The following is an 18736-nucleotide window of genomic DNA, read 5'->3' as shown; positions in this document are numbered from 1 at the left end:
AGAGCATCTCCTCGAATATTCTACCCGGGCCTGGTGTATTAGTCTCCCTTGTATTCCCTATTTCGTACCAAACTTTGATGGTAAATTTAATTAATAAAATACAAAATCTATGCGGTGCAAAAATAAAGGACGCCGATAACTGTCACACGTGTGGCATGATGGACACCCGCTCACACGATCCTGTGTGGCATACCGCGCAGGCAGCCCACACGATTTTGTGTGGGCGAATATTAGAACTGCCCACACGTGTGGCAGGAGAAGCATCCTACCACACAACTCCTTCGATACAACGGGATCGATCTCATATACGAATTCGTTTGACAGAGAACTCACACCCCACACGCCTCTATCAGACCAGATCCCTTTTCCCTGTGAAAAAGAGGAACAAAAAGCCCACTAACAACAAATTAAATGAAAAGGCCCAGTTTTTGGCTTTTTCTGTACAAATAAAAGCCCAGATTTTGCTCAGATACTAAAAACGTGCCATCAGCTGCTTTGAAAATAGCAGAAAATGTCATTCGAGTTTAACCAAACTATTTGCCGTTATATTTGTTTTTAAACAATGGCAAAGGTTTATGAACACATATATAATGCCCACAATGAAATATGGCAAATCTGCCATGACAACAAAAATCAATATTGCCATGTGAAAAAACGCAAAAAAGTTGAAAAAATCATGTGAAAAGAACACACAAATTTGACAAGACAATAAAAGATAAAAATGCAATTGCATTTTTAATTAAAAATGCCATGAAAGTTTAATCAAAATTGCCGTGTTTTGAAGGAGAATTTTGCCGTGTGTGAGAAAAAACACAAAATGTTGAAAATCAAGTATGAACAAAGAGATTTTCCATGGCAGATTGGTATCAAAGAATTGCCGTGTTTTGTATGATGAATTTAATGTGTGTTGAAAAACACAAAAAGTTTGGAATTCAACTATGAACAAGAAACTTGTCATGGCAAATTCGTATCAGAACTTGCCACGACGAAATTCATGTAAACTAAATTTGCCATGAACAAGAAAAATTGCCATGGCAGATTCATATTGAAACTTGCCATGGCAGAAAAGATCATTTAAACTAAATTGCCATGATCAATAAAATAAATTTGCCATGAATTGTAAACTAAATTTGCCATGAACCAATAAACTAAAATTTGCCATGATCAAAAAACCAAATCTATATCAAAACTAGGCACGGCAGACTTATATCCATAATTGCCATGTTCTGGTATGATGAATTTGCCATGTGTGCAAAAAACAGAAAAGTTAAAAAATCATAAATATGAACAGGAAAATTGGCACGACAGAAATTCACGTAAACTAATTTTTCCATGACCAAGAAAAATTGCCGTGGCAGATTCATATTGAAACTTGCCATGGCAGAAAAAAATCATGTAAACTAAATTGCCCTGATTTGAAAATGTATCAAAACTTGGCATGGCAGATTTGTATCAAGAATTGCCATGTTTTGGTATGATGAATTTGCCGTGTGTGTAAAAAACACAAAAGGTTGAAAATCAAATAATATGAACGAGAAAATTGCCATGGCAAATTCGTATCAAGAATTGCCGCTTGTTTGTATGATGAATTTGCCGTGTGTGAAAAAAAACATAAAAAGTTGAAAGTCCAGTATAAACAAGAAAAATGCCATGGTAGATTCGTATCAAAACTTGCCACGGCGAAATTCACGTAAACTAAAATTTGCCACGATTTGAAAACTAAATTCGCCATGACTAGTAAACTAAATTTGCCATGAAACAAATAAACAAAATTTGACATGATCAAATAAAATCAGTTTGCCATGATCAATAAACTAATTTTGCCATGGCCAATGAACTAAATTTTCCATTATTAACAAACTAAAATTGTCGTGGTTAACTAAGAAACAAAAGCATAAAGATTGTTGTGGGCGTGTTAAAAAAACTAAATTTGCCATGACTAGTAAACTAAATTTGCTGTGAACCAAATAAACTAAATTTGACATGATCAAATAAAATCAGTTTGCCATGATCAATAAACTAAATTTGCCTTGGTCAATAAACTAAATTTGCCATTATCAACAAACTAAATTTGTCGTGGTTAAGTAAGAAACAAAAGCATAAGCATTGTCGCGGGCATGTTAAAAAATGAAATTTGCCATGACTAGTAAACTAAATTTGCCATGAACCAAATAAACTAAATTTGACATGATCAAATAAAATCAGTTTGCCATGATCAATAAACTAAATTTGCCATGGTCAGTAAACTAAATTTGCCATGGTGTTTTGCTTATAAATAGAAATATACGTTATAGAATTGCCATCGATAAAAGTTTAACAATTGCCATGATTTCTGACCTCAATCTAACCACATGTATTCTGTAAATAACAACACCAGATAATTAACAGGCCTCGTGACCTGGGGTACTACTATAGGTACACATGTTTGGGCCGAATTTATGACAACCAAAAAAGGTTTTAGGACAGAAGGGAGAAAGTTTTAGGGCATTAGAAACTTGTAGCAGATGATGTAAACTTGGTGCCCAAAACTTGTTGTTTGATGTATTTGATTTTTTTAGAATAAATTCTTCAATTACTTAAAGTTTAGGAATGCAATCACGTCCAACAATTTTCAGGAAGAGCCTAGGCAAACCGCAGTTCGTCATTTGTAACACCCGGAAAATCATGCTACACTAACTCCAGACTAATGGTGCCAGGTCATCAAGATTAACTAAGCCAAATTACCACTTGATAAAATCAAAGACAATTTCAATATTTAAAATAAAACCAAATAAATTGTTTCTTCAAATAGTAAAATTAAAATGTTCACAATATTCTATAAATTCCCTGATCGTTGTCATGTTGAACCCAACATTATTTGACCCACCAATTAAATCTTAGAAAATTAATAAATGGCCCAACAGTAGTTAAATTAATCATTTAAATATAAACCTAACAACAACAACAACGACGACGACAACAACAACAACAACAACAACAGCAACAACAACAGCAACAACAACAACAACAACAACAACAACAACAACAACAACAACAACAAAGCTATTGGTCCCAATCAAGTTGGGGTAGGCTAGAGGTGAAACCCATAAGATCTCGCAACTAACTCATGGCTATGGCACATAGATAGCAAGCTTCCACGCACCTCTGTCCATAACTAGCTCTTTGGTGATACTCCAATCCTTCAGGTCTCTCTTAACGGACTCCTTTCATGTCAAATTCGGTCTATCCCGTCCTCTCTTGACATTCTCCGCATGCTTTAGCCGTCCGCTATGCACTGGAGCTTCTGGGGGCCTGCACTGAATATGCCCAAACCATCTTAGATGATGTTGGACAAACTTCTCTTCAATTGGTGCTACCCCAACTCTATCTCGTATATCATCATCCCGGACTTGATCCTTTCTCATGTGGCCACACATCCATCTCAACATACGCATCTCCGCCACACCTAATTATTGAACATGTCGCCTTTTAGTCGGCCAACACTCAGCGCCATACAACATTGCGGGTCGAACCGCCATCCTGTAGAACTTGCTTTTAGCTTTTGTGGCACTCTCTTGTCACAGAGAATGCCAGAAGCTTGGCGCCACTTCATCCATCCGGCTTTGATTCGATGGTTCACATCTTCATCAATACCCCCATGCTCCTGTAGCATTGACCCTAAATACCGAAAGGTGTCCTTCTGAGATACCACCTGGCCATCAAGGCTAACCTCCTCCTCCTCACGCCTAGTAGTACTGAAACCGCACATCATGTACTCGGGTTTAGTTCTACTAAGCCTAAACCCTTTCGATTCCAAGGTTTGTCTCCATAACTCTAACTTCCTATTTACCCCCGTTCGACTATCGTCAACTAGCACCAAATCATCCGCAAAGAGCATACACCATGGGATATCTGCTTGTATATCCCTTATGACCTCATCCATCACCAATGCAAAAAAGATAAGGGCTCAAAGCTGACGCCTGATGCGGTCCTATCTTAATCAGGAAGTCATCAGTGTCTACATCACTTGTTTGAACACTTGTCACGACATTATCGTACATGTCCTTGATGAGGGTAATGTACTTTGCTAGGACTTTGTGTTTCTCCAAGGCCCACCACATGACATTCCACGGTATCTTATCATAGGCCTTCTCCAAGTCAATGAACACCATATGCAAGTCCTTATTTTGATCCCTATATCTCTCCATAAGTGTCGTTCCAAGAAAATGGCTTCCATGGTCGACCTCCCAGGCATGAAACCAGACAGATTTTTGGTCACGCTTGTCATTCTTCTTAAGCGGTGCTCAATGACTCTCTCCCATAGCTTCATTGTATGGCACATCAGCTTAATTCCACGGTAATTAGTACAACTCTAAACATCCCCTTATTCTTAAAGATTGGTACTAATATACTCCGCCTCCATTCTTCTGGCATCTTGTTTGCCTGAAAAATGAGGTCGAAAAGCTTGGTTAGCCATACTATCGCTATGTCCCCGAGACCTTTTCACACCTCAATGGGGACACAATCAGGGCCCATCGCCTTGCCTCCTTTCATCATTTTTAAAGCCTCCTTGACCTCAGACTCCTGGATTTGCCGCACAAAACGCATGCTGGTCTCATCAAAGGAGTCATCCAGTTCAATGGTAGAACTCTCATTCTTCCCATTGAACAGCTTGTCGAAGTACTCCCGCCATCTATGCTTAATCTCCTCGTCCTTCACCAAGAGTTGGCCTGCTCCGTCCTTGATGCATTTGACTTGGCCAATATTCCTCGTCTTCCTCTCTCGGATCTTGGCCATCTTATAGATGTCCTTTCGCCTTCCTTCGTGCCTAACCGTTGGTAGAGGTCCTCATATGCCCGACCCCTTGCTTCACCAACAGCTCGCTTTGCAGCCTTCTTCGCCATCTTGTACTTCTCTATGTTGTCTGCACTCCTATCCAGGTATAGACGTCTGAAGCAATCTTTCTTCTCTTTAAATATAAACCTAAATTTATATATTTTCTTTTGGCCCTGAACTTTTTGTGCCACCTAACAATATTGTGCTTGAATTATGAGCATAGTTTCATATTAAACAAAAACCAATTGCTATCTAAACTAAATAGAAAACAGTAGCAAGTTTATTACAGAAAGATAAAATAGGAAAATGGTTTTGTGCAATTAGGCCCAGCAATGCACAAGACTTGGCCCATCCCACACCATATGACGACCAGCGTCTCCTTCCTCGTGCGTGTCAGCACACGAGCGGCTCGGATGCGCCATTGCCGACTGATGCGCGACACCGGTGCTCCCCTGTGGTCGCGGACGGCTACAGGACCTCGTCCCCAACCCCTCGACGAACCCTAGTCCTCCTCCCCCTCCCCCCGCGCCGTTTTCCTCTCCCCACATCGCCCGACGCCACCGCCGCTGTGTCGTCGTCACCCCGACCAAAGAGCTCGCCGTCGCGGGAGAACCTACTAGGAGCCTCCCAGCTCTCGTCCACTTCGTCACCGCCCACTATCCCGAGCCACGGGGCCTCCCTCCGTCGAATCGCCTCATCCCACGTCGCCGGGATCCCCCACGGCTGTCGCGGCCATCGCCGTCGATCTCCACCACCGGCGCCTCCCGGCCTCACCGAGCTCGTCCACGGCCTCCTTGGGGTGAGCCTCCGCCCGTTCCCTCTTTCTTCCCCTCTCCCCGACGCCATTTGCCGCCGCCCAAGCTCCGGCCGTTGGCCGCGATGCACGCCCACGCCTCCTGCTGATACGTCTCCAACATATCTATAATTTTTGATTGTTCCATGCTATTATATTATCTGTTTTGGATGTTTATGGGCTTTATTATGCACTTCTATATTATTTATGGGACTAACCTATTAACCCAGAGCCCAGTGCTACTTTCTGTTTTTTCCTTGTTTTAGAGTATCGCGGAAAAGGAAAATCAAACGGAGTCCAATTGACCTGAAACTTCATGGAACTTATTTTTGGACCAGAAGAAGCCCACGGAGTATCGAAGATGGACCAGGAGAGTCCCGGGCTGCCCACGAGGGTGGGGGGCGCGCCCACCCCCCTGGGCGCGCCCCTGCCTCGTGGACAGCTCGGAGGTCCACCGATGTACTTCTTCCTCCCATATATACCCATATACCCTAAGAACTTCGGGGAGCACAATAGATCGGGAGTTCTGCCGCCAAAAGCCTCCATAGCCACTGAAAACCAATCTAGACCCGTTCTGGCACCCTGCCAGGGGGGAATCCCTCTCTGGTGTCCATCTTCATCATCCGGCGCTCTCCATGACGAGGAGGGAGTAGTTCTCCCTCGGGGCTGAGGGTATCTACCAGTAGCTATGTGTTTGATCTCTCTTTCTCTCTCTCTCTCTCTCTCGCGTTCTTGAGGTGGTACAATCTTGATGTATCGTGAGCTTTGCTATTATAGTTGGATCTTATGATGTTTCTCCCCCTCTACTCTCTTGTAATGGATTGAGTTTTCCCTTTGAAGTTATCTTATCGGATTGAGTCTTTAAGGATTTGAGAACACTTGATGTATGTCTTGCGTGGGATACCCGTGGTGACAATGGGGTATTCTATTGATCCACTTGATGTATGTTTTGGTGATCAACTTGCGGGTTCCGCCCATGAACCTATGCATAGGGGTTGGCACACGTTTTCGTCTTGACTCTCCGGTAGAAACTTTGGGGCACTCTTTGAGGTTCTATGTGTTGGTTGAATAGATGAATATGAGATTGTGTGATGCATATCGTATAATCATACCCACGGATACTTGAGGTGACATTGGAGTATCTAGGTGACATTAGGGTTTTGGTTGATTTGTGTCTTAAGGTGTTATTCTAGTATGAACTCTAGGGCTGTTTGTGACACTTATAGAATAGCCCAACGGATTGATTGGAAAGAATAACTTTGAGGTGGTTTCGTACCCTACCATAATCTCTTCGTTTGTTCTCCGCTATTAGTGACTTTGGAGTGTCTTTTTGTTGCATGTTGAGGGATAGTTATGTGATCCAATTATGTTATTATTGTTGAGAGAACTTGCACTAGTGAAAGTATGAACCCTAGGCCTTGTTTCAATGCATTGCAATACCGTTTGTGCTCACTTTTACCACTTGTTACCTTGCTGTTTTAATATTTTCAGATTACAAAAACCATTATCTACTATCCATATACCACTTGTATCACCATCTCTTCGCCGAACTAGTGCACCTATACAATTTACCATTGTATTGGGTGTGTTGGGGACACAAGAGACTCTTTGTTATTTGGTTGCATGGTTGCTTGAGAGAGACCATCTTCATCCTATGCCTCTTACAGATTGATAAACCTTAGGTCATGCACTTGAGGGAATTTGCTACTGTCCTACAAACCTCTGCACTTGGAGGCCCAACAACGTCTACAAGAAGAAAGTTGTGTAGTAGACATCAAGCTCTTTTCTGGCGCCGTTGCCGGGGAGGTGAGTGCTTGAAGGTATATCTTTAGATCTTGCAATCGAGTCTTTTAGTTTCTTGTTTTATTACTAGTTTAGTTTATAAAAGAAAACTATAAAAAAATAGAATTGAGTTTACCTCATACGCTTCATCTTTTTAATATCTTTCATGAGTATGATGGGAAGGTAAATTGTGCCAAAGTGTTAGAAGAAGAATGCATTAAAATGTTTGGCACTAAATCTTTGAATGATGAGCATGATTGCAATGTCGTTAGTATGAACTCCTTGAATATCCATAGTACTAATGATGATTGCACTAGTTATGATGAAAATGTCTCCTATAAACATGTCAATTTTTGTGGAGTGCATTGGGTTTGCAAGTACACACCAAATAGGGAAGATAGATATTGCAAGAGGCATAAGTACTTAGAAACTAAATGGTTGCAAGAAAGGCTAGATGTTTGTGCTGAAAATTTAAATTTTCTTAGCCGTACTTGTGAACTTTGGAATGAACATGATCATTTCAGTACCCAATGCAAATTGTTTCATGATCGTATCGTGTCCAAAAATTGTGATGACTTGATTTCTCTTGCACATCATAATGAACTTAGTTTGTTCTTGGGTTATGAAGAAATGAAACGTATAACTAAGGTTATTCCAGAATTTGCCCTTTATAGAGTTCTTAATTTTGATCTAGAAGAAATTTACATGTATTGTGCGGTGAATTGCATTGAAAATCCTTATATTGCCAATTACATAAAGAAAAGAAAACAAATAGAGGATGAAGAGAATACTAATGAAAGGGAAGAGACTTCCCAATATCCTCCTATTATTTATTATGATGAATCAGGTAACGAGGAGGAGCCTTTTATTCAACCAATCTCATTAATAAGGAGCTCCAAAAAGAGGGTTGAACCCACACATGATGTGAAGAAGAAAAAGAAAAAAAAAGGAGAATCAAAGGTAAAAATGTATCCCTCCCAAATGATGTTACTCCTACTACTCATTGTGATGATGATAATTTCTATACTATTGGTGCTATCCATACTATTAATGATGAGAGTGCTTATGCTTATGATATGAAAAGCCCAAGCTTGGGGATGCTATGTTTGATGAAGATGATGTTTTTGATAATATATTTGCTGCAATTGATGTTTGTCCCAATCTTGGGTATGCTACATTTAATGAAGATGATATTTTTAGTCTCCAAAGTTTTGATATGCAAATTTATAATGATGATAGCATGCCTCCTACTTATGATGATTATATTGATGAAAGTGGGTTTGGAAGAGTGTCAACTTTAGGAAGTAATGATCCCACTATTTTGGAGGATGTTGAATCTTATTATGATAATTATGAAAGTGGAATTGGAGAGGTCATGACTTTATTTAGTGATGATTCCACTATCTTGGAAGAGGTTCCAATTGATTATGAGAACAAAGTTGCTATCTATGATGATTATTGTGATGACTTGTATGCTATAAAGAATGATGATATCCATGAAACTTGTCATCATGATTTTAGTTTTCAATAGATTATGCCTCACATGATAACTATTTTGTTGAGTTTGCTCCCACTATTATTCATGAGAAGAATTTTGCTTGTTTGGAGAGTAATAAAATTTCTATGCTTGTAGATCATGAAAAGAATGCTTTATGTGATAGTTATATTGTTGAATTAATTCATGATGCTACTGAAAATTATTATGAGGGAGGAACATATGCTTGTAGGAATTACAATAATATCAAGTTTCCTCTCTATGTGCTTAAAATCTTGAAGTTATGCTTGTTTTGCTTTCCTATGCTACTTGATTATTGTTCCCATAAATTGTGTACTCACAAAATCCCTATGCATAGGAAGTGGGTTACAGTTAAATGTGCTAGTCATGTCCTTCATGATGCTCTCTTTATGTTTCAATTCTTATCTTTTATGTGAGCATCATTGAAATCATCATGCCTAGCTAGGGGCATTAAACGATAGCGCTTGTTGGGAGGCAACCCAATTTTATTTTTATTCCTTGCTTTTTGCTCCTTATTAGTAATAAATAATTTATCTAGCCTCTGTTATGATTGAGTTTTTATGTTTTAATTAGTGTTTGTGACAAGTAGAACCGTTGGGAAGACTTGGGGAAACTCTTGTTGATCTCGCTGTAAAAAACAGAAAAACTTTAGCCCTCACAAGAATTGCTGCCATTTTTTATTGGAGAGTGCTATTGTGACGCCCCGAGACCGATGTTCCAGGTGTCTTCCAGTTATTCGATGTTGTTGCCTTGTCATTCGCTTGCGTGTTGCATCTTGCCATGTCATCATCCGCATTGCATCTGCATGTTTTCAAAAACTTGCATCCGTCCGGGTTCTCCTCGTTCCGTCCGTGGTCCGTTCTGAGCCCAACCTCACTTGCACGCGCCCGCGGCATGTCCGAAATATTATTTTATAAGTGGCCGGAGAATGTTCTCGGATTGGGTTGAAAGTTGACGTGTGGTCTTATTATAGTGTAGATAGGCCGCCTATCAAGTTTCATCGCATTCGGAGTTCGTTTGATAGCCCAACCGTTAAACTATAGTGACATTTTAGCCGATCAAAACATCGGACGTTTTTGGTTTCCGGAAACAGTTGCCGGGCTGCACTCCTCTCCTCTCATCTCAGCCTAACCTCTTTTCACAACCCACCTGCAGCCCACCTAAACCCCCCTCCGTTCCAGACCGTCAGATCGCCATCGGGGGCTCCGAAACGCTCCCAAAACCCCCCTAAACCCAAACCCTAGCCATCCCTGCCTATATATGGACAGCCCCTTCCATTTTTGGCAGCAGACAATCCCTCCTCGTATTCAGCGCGCCGCCAGCCTTCTCCCACCTCCACCTTGTTTTCCGCACCACCTGAACCCGCCGCCGCCACTTGGCGCTGTCCCAGCGGGTGAGCCGCCACCAGCGCCGTCGCCCAGGGCCCAATCCCCTGCCTCCATGTCGTCCCCGGTCACCCCGCGGCGCCGCGAAGCCCGCGGGCCCGCCAGGACTTGGATCGGGCCCTGGGAAGCCCGCCCGATCCCGATTCAGCGCCTCCTCGCTCCCGCCGCACCTCCTCGATCCGATCTGGATTGGGAGGGAGGCCACCGCTCGATGCTCCCGCAAGACCCGCCGGCCACCGGAGCCCACCGCATCGCCGGCGACCCCTGCTTCGCGACGTCGCCCAGGTCGCGTTCCCGGCCGCCAGCTCCTCCCTTCCTCCGTTTCTATTCCTCCTTCCCTCATAGCTTGCTCTCTTTCTCTGGTCATACGCAGCGCCGCCGCTCGGAGTTTCTCGTTGCCGCCCAGCTTCCGGCGTCGTCCGGATTCATCGGATCTGGCGTCCCCCGCCCCGGATCCGCCTCCCGCTCCGATCTCCGGCCTCCGCTTCATCCCATGCTGCCCTCGTCGGAGAACCACACCGCCAGCTCGTCTCGCATCGTGGGGAGGACGACGACCGCGCCAGCGCTCCCCTGTCTCGTCTTCGCCATGGGCCTCCACCGCCAAGGCCAGTTCGCCCCGGCCCAGTTCCACAGCGCCAGCCGGATTCGGCCTCAAGGCCGATGTGAGCCGCCCCCCAAATCCCCTCTTCCTGTTGGGCCAACAGGATTCGGCCCATGTAGTATTTTTTTCCTCGGGACAAATTTAGCTAATATTCCTGAGATGGTTGTTTTGCAGAAAACCCCTTCATGATCATTCATTTAATAACTTCACAACCGTGCATCGGATCTAAACAATTTATATATGTAACCTGATTAGAATTTCATCTAGTTTCACAATATCCAACTTTCATCTATGTTTAAAATGTTTAAAATGATGTTTGCATAAATTTTTCCCCTATGCCATGTTAAAATGCTTTAATTCATAACTAAATAACCGTAGCTCCAAATTTAATAAACTTTATATGCAAATGTGGTAGAATTTTGCCTAGTTTAACATGGTGGCATCATCTTGCATGTTTAATAACTATAAAATATGGTTTAGGGCAGAACAGTACCAAACCTTAAAATATGCATATGGGGTTTTATCAGAATTGTTGTTGTTGTTTCCGGCCTCATTTAAACATGCTTAAATGTGTAGTTTTCTTTTGCCTCACCTCTTGCCGTGTTTAACAACATTTAAATTTGTTGAGTACCTAACCGAGAGTGAACTAAATAATTGATGTGGTGTTCCGTCAATATGCAACTCGTTGCATATTGAGCTCCACTTAAGTTGTAGGATTGCTTGTGCATTTTGCCATGCCATGCCTCTTTAAACCGGACATGCATCATACTTGATTGTGCATCATGCCATGATTATGTGGTGGTTGTTTACTATGTTGTTTGCTTCTTTCCGGTGTTGCTTCTTCGGGTTGGTTCCGGTAACGTCGCATTTGTGAGGAACCGTTCGACTACGTCCATTTGTCTTCTTCATGGACTCGTTCTTCTTCCTTGCAGGATTTCAGCGAGATGACCATACCCTCGAAATCACTTCTATCTTTGCTTGCTAGTTGCTCGCTCTTTTGCTATGCCTATGCTGCGATACCTACCACTTGCTTATCATGCCTCCCATATTGTTGAACCAAGCCTCTAACCCACCTTGTCCTAGCAAACTGTTGTTTGGCTATGTTACCGCTTTGCTCAGCCCCTCTTATAGCGTTGTTAGTTGCAGGTGAAGATTGGAGCTTGTTCCATGTTTGGAACATGGATATTTTGTTGGGATATCACAATATATCTGATTTAATTAATGCATCTATATACTTGGTAAAGGGTGGAAGGCTCGGCCTTATGTCTGGTGTTTTGTTCCACTCTTGCCGCCCTAGTTTCTGTCATATCGGTGTTATGTTCCCAGATTTTGCGTTCCTTACGCGGCTGGGTTATAATGGGAACCCCTTGGCAGTTCGCTTTGAATAAAACTCCTCCAGCAAGGCCCAACATTGGTTTTACCATTCACCACCTAGCCTCTTTTTCCCTTGGGTTAGGCCAGCCCAAGGGTCATCGTTATTTTAACCCCCCCGGGCCAGTGCTTGTCTAAGTGTTGGTCCGAAATGGGCAGCCTGCAGGGCCACCTCGGGGAAACTTGAGGGCTGGTTTTACTCGTAGCTTGACCTATCCGGTGTTGCCCTGAGAACGAGATATGTGCAGCTCCCATCAGGATGTCGGCGCATTGGGTGGCTTTGCTGGTATTGTTTTACCATTGTCGAAATGTCTTGTAACCGGGATTCCGAGTCTGATCGGGTCTTCCCGCTAGAAGGAATATCCTTCGTTGACCGTGAGAGCTTGTGATGGGCTAAGTTGGGACACCCCTGTAGGGATTTGAACTTTTGAAAGCCGTGCCCGCGGTTATGGGCAGATGGGAATTTGTTAATGTCCTGTTGTAGAAAACCTGAAGTTGACCTTAATTAAAATACATAAACCGTATGCGTAACCATGATGGTCTCTTCTCGGCGGGGTCTGGGAAGTGAACACGGTGTTGGAGTTATGCTTGACGTAGGTTGTTCTAGGATCACTTCTTGATCATAGTTGTCCGACCGTGCTTTTGCCTTCTCTTATCGCTCTCCTTTGCGAATAGGTTAGCCACCATATATGCTAGTCGCTTGCTGCAGCTCCACATCATACCTTTACCTTACCCATAAGCTTAAATAGTCTTGATTGCGAGGTTGTGAGATTGCTGAGTCCCCGTGACTCACAGATACTTCCAAAACCAGCTTGCAGGTGCCGACGAGACCGTGCAGGTGACGCAACCAAGCTCAAGGAGGAGCTCGATGAAGATCTTGTCCTTTGTGTTGTTTCATTTCCAGTTGATCAGTAGTGGAGCCCAGTTGGGGTCGATCGGGGATCTGTGTAGCTTTTGGGGTAGTCTTCTTTTATTTTGGTTCCGTAGTCGGACCTTGATTGTATTTGGATGAATGTAATGCTTTATTCATGTATTTGTGTGAAGTGGCGATTGTAAGCCAACTATGTATACTTTTCCCTTATGTATTACATGGGTTGTGTGAAGATTACCTCACTTGCGACATTGCTTTCAATGCGGTTATGCCTCTAAGTCGTGCTTCGACACGTGGGAGATATAGCCGCATCGAGGGCGTTACAAGTTGGTAATCAGAGCCTTCCCCGACCTTAGGAGCCCCCTGCTTGATCGAATCGCTGGCGTTATTGAGTCTAGAAATGTTTTGAGTCATTTAGGATTATATATATATCAGAGAGTTAGGACTTCTTTTTACTCCCCAGTCCCTTCGTCGTTCTGGTGAGGCATCCTGACGTAGAGTTTTGACTCTTCTCTTCTCAAATTTCACTAAAAAAAATTTAGGATCACGCGGGTATCTTGGAATCGTTCCGATGGTTTTGTGATGAGAACATTGTTCTTGGTGCCTCCTGTCATCTAGGGGTTGTGGCAGTGTCCCGGGGAGTTGAGCTCCAAGGTGTTGTCGTCACAATTTTATCGTTGTAGTTCTGGAATACCTGAGATTAGTTTCGCCGACATCGAAAATCTCTTTTATGTAGTTGTTGGTGAGATAACCTCGACGCCACCCAGTACTGGGGCGGGAGTTCGGGAGTATTGCCATAACTCGTATAACGGATGCTTTTCGAAGGTTGAGGTAAATGATTTCCGAAGGTTTCTTGGTTATGTGTTGAAGGATGGATACAGCTGGATGTAGGATTTGCTAGTTTTGGGTGAGATATTATGCTTCCCCTGTATCCCCAACACCTGATTGCATAACCAGAAAATTTCGGGAGTTTATAAGTGGGAATTCAAGTAGCTCTTAGGATATCTTTCCGACAGATGTATGATATGAAATTGGGGTTCGACGTCTAGTGGTCCGCCTATTCACGGTTGGTTTTACAGTGGTCTCGTTGTGTCTTAAAGAGTCCTTGGCTATGCCGACTCGGGGACGCTTCGTATGTCATGTGCACTGCCTTGTACATGATGGTGCTGTACGATCGAGCCCGTGTAGGCCCCACCACGAAAACTTCGGACGAAATCTCTATCATATGTTTGTTTCGGCTTATTCTGCAAGACAATCTTTTGTTTTGCTTTGAGTTGTGGTATTCGAGTTGCTTCGAAGTCAAATGTTGATTCCATCCCTTGTCTAAGTGGTGTTCTCATACTCCGATGTGAATACAAATCCTTCATGATAATCGAGATTGTCATGTCAATCCTTGTCAACCGGTGTGTTTCTCTTCAAGTGGATCCGATCATTTCAACATCCGCAAGATCAAGTATCAGTTCTTCTCAACGGTGTTTGTTTCATCCATCTCCAAGTTACCTTTGTTTTTCCCGCCCACCCACCCTTTTTCCTCAAGGACTCGGATTTCCTAATCAAGCATCCTTTTATTCATGTGAAGTCTCTTCTTTCTTGTCAATCAATGTTCTACCCGGTGGTTCACAAGAAGATGCTCTTCTAGTTCGTCATTCCTCACTCATTTTTCTTCTCTGGTGGATTCAATTCAAGCTTTCGGTGTAATCATATTCTTTTCCGTATTTCAATGTTTTCTCATGCCGGTGTACCTCATAATCATTCATTTCTTGCTATTCATTTGTTCCGGTGCCCTGAAGATATCTCAGAAGGCTCGTCTTGTAATCCAAGATCCGTTCAACCTATTTCGAGGTTATTATCCCATTCAAGCCATTTAATTCAACCGGTGCAATCTCTCCTTCAAATCATTCAACGGTGTATCTTTTGAGTGGGCCCTAACCCACAGGTCTTTCTCCAGGATCTTACCTGACTCTTCTTATTTTACCGGAGTTTTTCTCAAATCCTCTAAAGTTTGATGTAAGAATGAATTATCATCAGTCAGATGTGTTTCTCCAAGATCTTTCAAATTCTTTTCATCATTGGCTCAACTTTTCCATTCTTCCTTCCTGTGTGCCTTAATAATTTATGGTGTTGTTTCTCATCGTCATTCTCTGTATTTGAAGACCGAAGAAGATTTTTCTCTCAATCTTGCTCCATTCTTTTCAAGATTCATGATGCTAGCTTGCCGCCATCCTTTCATAATTGTTTTTGATTGTGAGAACTCTTTTCACCTATCCGGAGCATTTCAAGAGCTTTTTCAGTTTGTTTATCCGAAGGCCATCATTTCGGGTTTATCCATTTTCAGCTTTCAGCTCTCGTTCGCCAAATCTTACCGGTGCATCATTCAAATATCCTCTAATCAACTCGTGATTTTTTTCGTTCACTTGCATTTAAACTCTCTCAAGCATCTTTGTTTAATTGCTAATTCTTCCCGGTGTTTCTTCATGTTTTAATCATTCTTTTTCAATTCTTATGGTGGTTTGTTCAAGAGTTTTCTTCCTTCGTGTATCATATCTATGCATTCGTGCTTTTCAAATCCTTCCGGTGGATCGTTGAAGACCTTCTCAAATTTGTGATATATCTATCTTAATTCTTTCTACGAGAATAAGTAGTATGCCAAAGCAATTGATTGTCATCAATTTAATTGGTGAAGGATGAGCATAACATAATTCTTATTCTTGATTCACCCAAGTGATTAATTCCATATTCCGGAGGCTCATCAAATTCCTGATTTAAATTGTTTCATCTTCTATTTTCTCGGAGTTCCAACCTTTTTTTAAAATTACATCTCCACGGATATTCATTTAAATCATTGCAAGGCTTCAACCTTATTCTTTTCATCCTCCATTTCGTTTGATCATTCTTTTCACAGGAGTTTTCACGAAGGCTCAACATGGTGGTTCTTCAAGGATTTAATTCCTTCTCGAAGTGTTCATCAACATTTTTTTCTAAGGAGCTCAAGTTTTTCTTCATCTTCTAATCCGGAGTGCAATTATTTCTACCGTACCATTGGAGGTGGTATTATGTCATTCCTGATGATTTCCCTTCGTCCTTCGTGAGTCACAAATTCTCAAGAATGAGATATTTTAAATCCATCAACCTTTTCATTGGAGTTATCTTGGGTTATATTTCACCTAAAGCTTTCCCTAAGGATTGTGGCTATTTATGGTGCTTATAAATGATCCAACTTCTTCATTTATCCTCCCGGTGAAATAAGTTTCTCGTCCCCTTGTTCTTATCAATCCAATTCTTTTTTCGTGAGTGACAGGTTGTCACCTCATAATTTGAGATGTATTCCATAGGACCATACCAATCTTATTCTTTTCGTTGTTGGGTTTCCAACAACTCCGTTCTAGCATTTGTTGTAAGCGTGCTCTCGTTTTTATTCCCTTCGTTCATTCCATTCTTACTTTTGTTCCGGAGGCATTGTGATGTTGCTCTCTTCAACCGTCTTCTGTTTTTGTCAGGATCGTGTTCTTTCCTGTGCTTATTCAACTAACCGGAGTGTTGTGTCTTCTCTTCTAGTTCTTTCATCTTATAAAGTCTCGCATCCCTTCTCAACCGGAGTGCTGTTCGAGTTTATTCTTCCTTGTTCCTCTTTCTTAGCGGAGTGCTTTCAACTTTGTTCTTCTCTGTTGATTTCTTTCTTTCATTTTGCTCAACCTTTTGAAGGTTATTTGGTCTCACTCGTTTGTCAAAGAAGCAACTTAGTTTTACCTCTTCTCTTTCTCTTCCGTTTTCCCTCTGGTGCCATTATAGATCTCGGGACGAGATCCTTTCGTAGTGGTGGAGTGTTGTGACGCCCCGAGACCGATGTGCCAGGTGTCTTCCAATTATTCGATGTTGTTGCCTTGTCATTCGCTTGCGTGTTGCATCTTGCCATGTCATCATCTGCATTGCATCTGCATGTTTTCAAAAACTTGCATCCGTCCGGGTTCTCCTCGTTCCGTCCGTTGTCCGTTCTGAGCCCAACCACACTTGCACGCGCCCGCGGCATGTCCGAAATATTATTTTATAAGTGGCCGGAAAATGTTCTCTGATTGGGTTGAAAGTTGACGTGTGGTCTTATTATAGTGTAGATAGACCGCCTGTCAAGTTTCATCGCATTCGGAGTTAATTTGATAGCCCAACCGTTAAACTATAGTGACATTTTAGCCGGTCAAAACGTCGGACGTTTTCGGTCTCCGGAAATAGTTACCGGGCTGCACTCCTCTCCTCTCATCTCAGCCCAATCTCTTTTCACAACCCACCTGCAGCCCACCTAAACCCCCTTCATTCTGGACCGTCAAATCGCCATCGGGGGCTCCGAAACGCTCCCAAAACCCCCCTAAACCCAAACCCTAGCCATCCCTACCTATATATGGACAGCCCCTTCCATTTTTGGCACCAGACAATCCCTCCTCGTATTCAGCGTGCCGCCAGCCTTCTCCCACCTCCACCTTGTTTTCCGCGCCACCTGAACCCGCCGCCGCCACTTGGCGCTGTCCCAGCGGGCGAGCCGCCACCAGCGCCGCCACCCAGGGCCCAATCCCCCGCCTCCACGTCATCCCTGGTCACCCCGCGCCGCTGCGAAGCCCGCGGGCCCGCCAGGACCCGGATCGGGCCCTGGGAAGCCCGTCCGATCCCGAGTCAGCGCCTGCTCGCTCCCGCTGCACCTCCTCAATCCGATCTGGATCGGGAGGGAGGCCGCCGCTCGATGCTCCCGCAAGACCCGCCGGCCACCGGAGCCCACCGCATCGCCGACGACCCCTGCTCCGCGACGTCGCCCAGGTCGCGTTCCCGGCCGCCAGCTCCTCCCTTCCTCTGTTTCTATTCCTCCTTCCCTCATAGCTTGCTCTCTCTCTGGTCATACGCAGCGCCGCCGCTCGGAGTTCCTCGCTGCTGCCCAGCTTCTGGCGTCGTCCGGATTCGCCGGATCTGGCGTCCCCCGCCCCGGATCCGCCTCCCGCTCCGATCTCCGGCCTCAGCTTCATCCCATGCTGCCCTCGTCGAAGAACCACACCGCCAACTCGTCTCGCATCGTGGGGAGGACGACGACCGCGCCAGCACTCCCCTGTCTCGTCTTCGCCATGGGCCTCCACCGCCAAGGCCAGTTCGCCCCGCCCAGTTCCACAGCGCCAGCCGGATTCGGCCTCAAGGCCGATGTGAGCCGCCCTCCAAATCCCCTCTTCTTATTGCGCCAACAGGATTCGGCCCATGTAATATTTTTTCCTCGGGACGAATTTAGCTAATATTCCTGAGATGGTTGTTTTGCAGAAAACCCCTTCATGATCATTCATTTAATAACTTCACAACCGTGCATCGGATCTAAACAATTTATATATGTAACCTGATTAGAATTTCATCTAGTTTCACAATATCCAACTTTCATCTATGTTTAAAATGTTTAAAATGATGTTTGCATAAATTTTGCCCCTATGCCATGTTAAAATCCTTTAATTCATAACTAAATAACCGTAGCTCCAAATTTAATAAACTTTATATGCAAATGGGGTAGAATTTTGCCTAGTTTAACATGGTGGCATCATCTTGCATGTTTAATAACTATAAAATATGGTTTAGGGCAGAACAG

Source organism: Triticum dicoccoides, chromosome 1A, assembly GCF_002162155.2.
Source record: "Triticum dicoccoides isolate Atlit2015 ecotype Zavitan chromosome 1A, WEW_v2.0, whole genome shotgun sequence".
NCBI lineage: Eukaryota > Viridiplantae > Streptophyta > Magnoliopsida > Poales > Poaceae > Triticum > Triticum dicoccoides.
The sequence above is the reverse complement of the archived record's forward strand: the minus strand, read 5'-3'. Positions refer to the sequence as shown.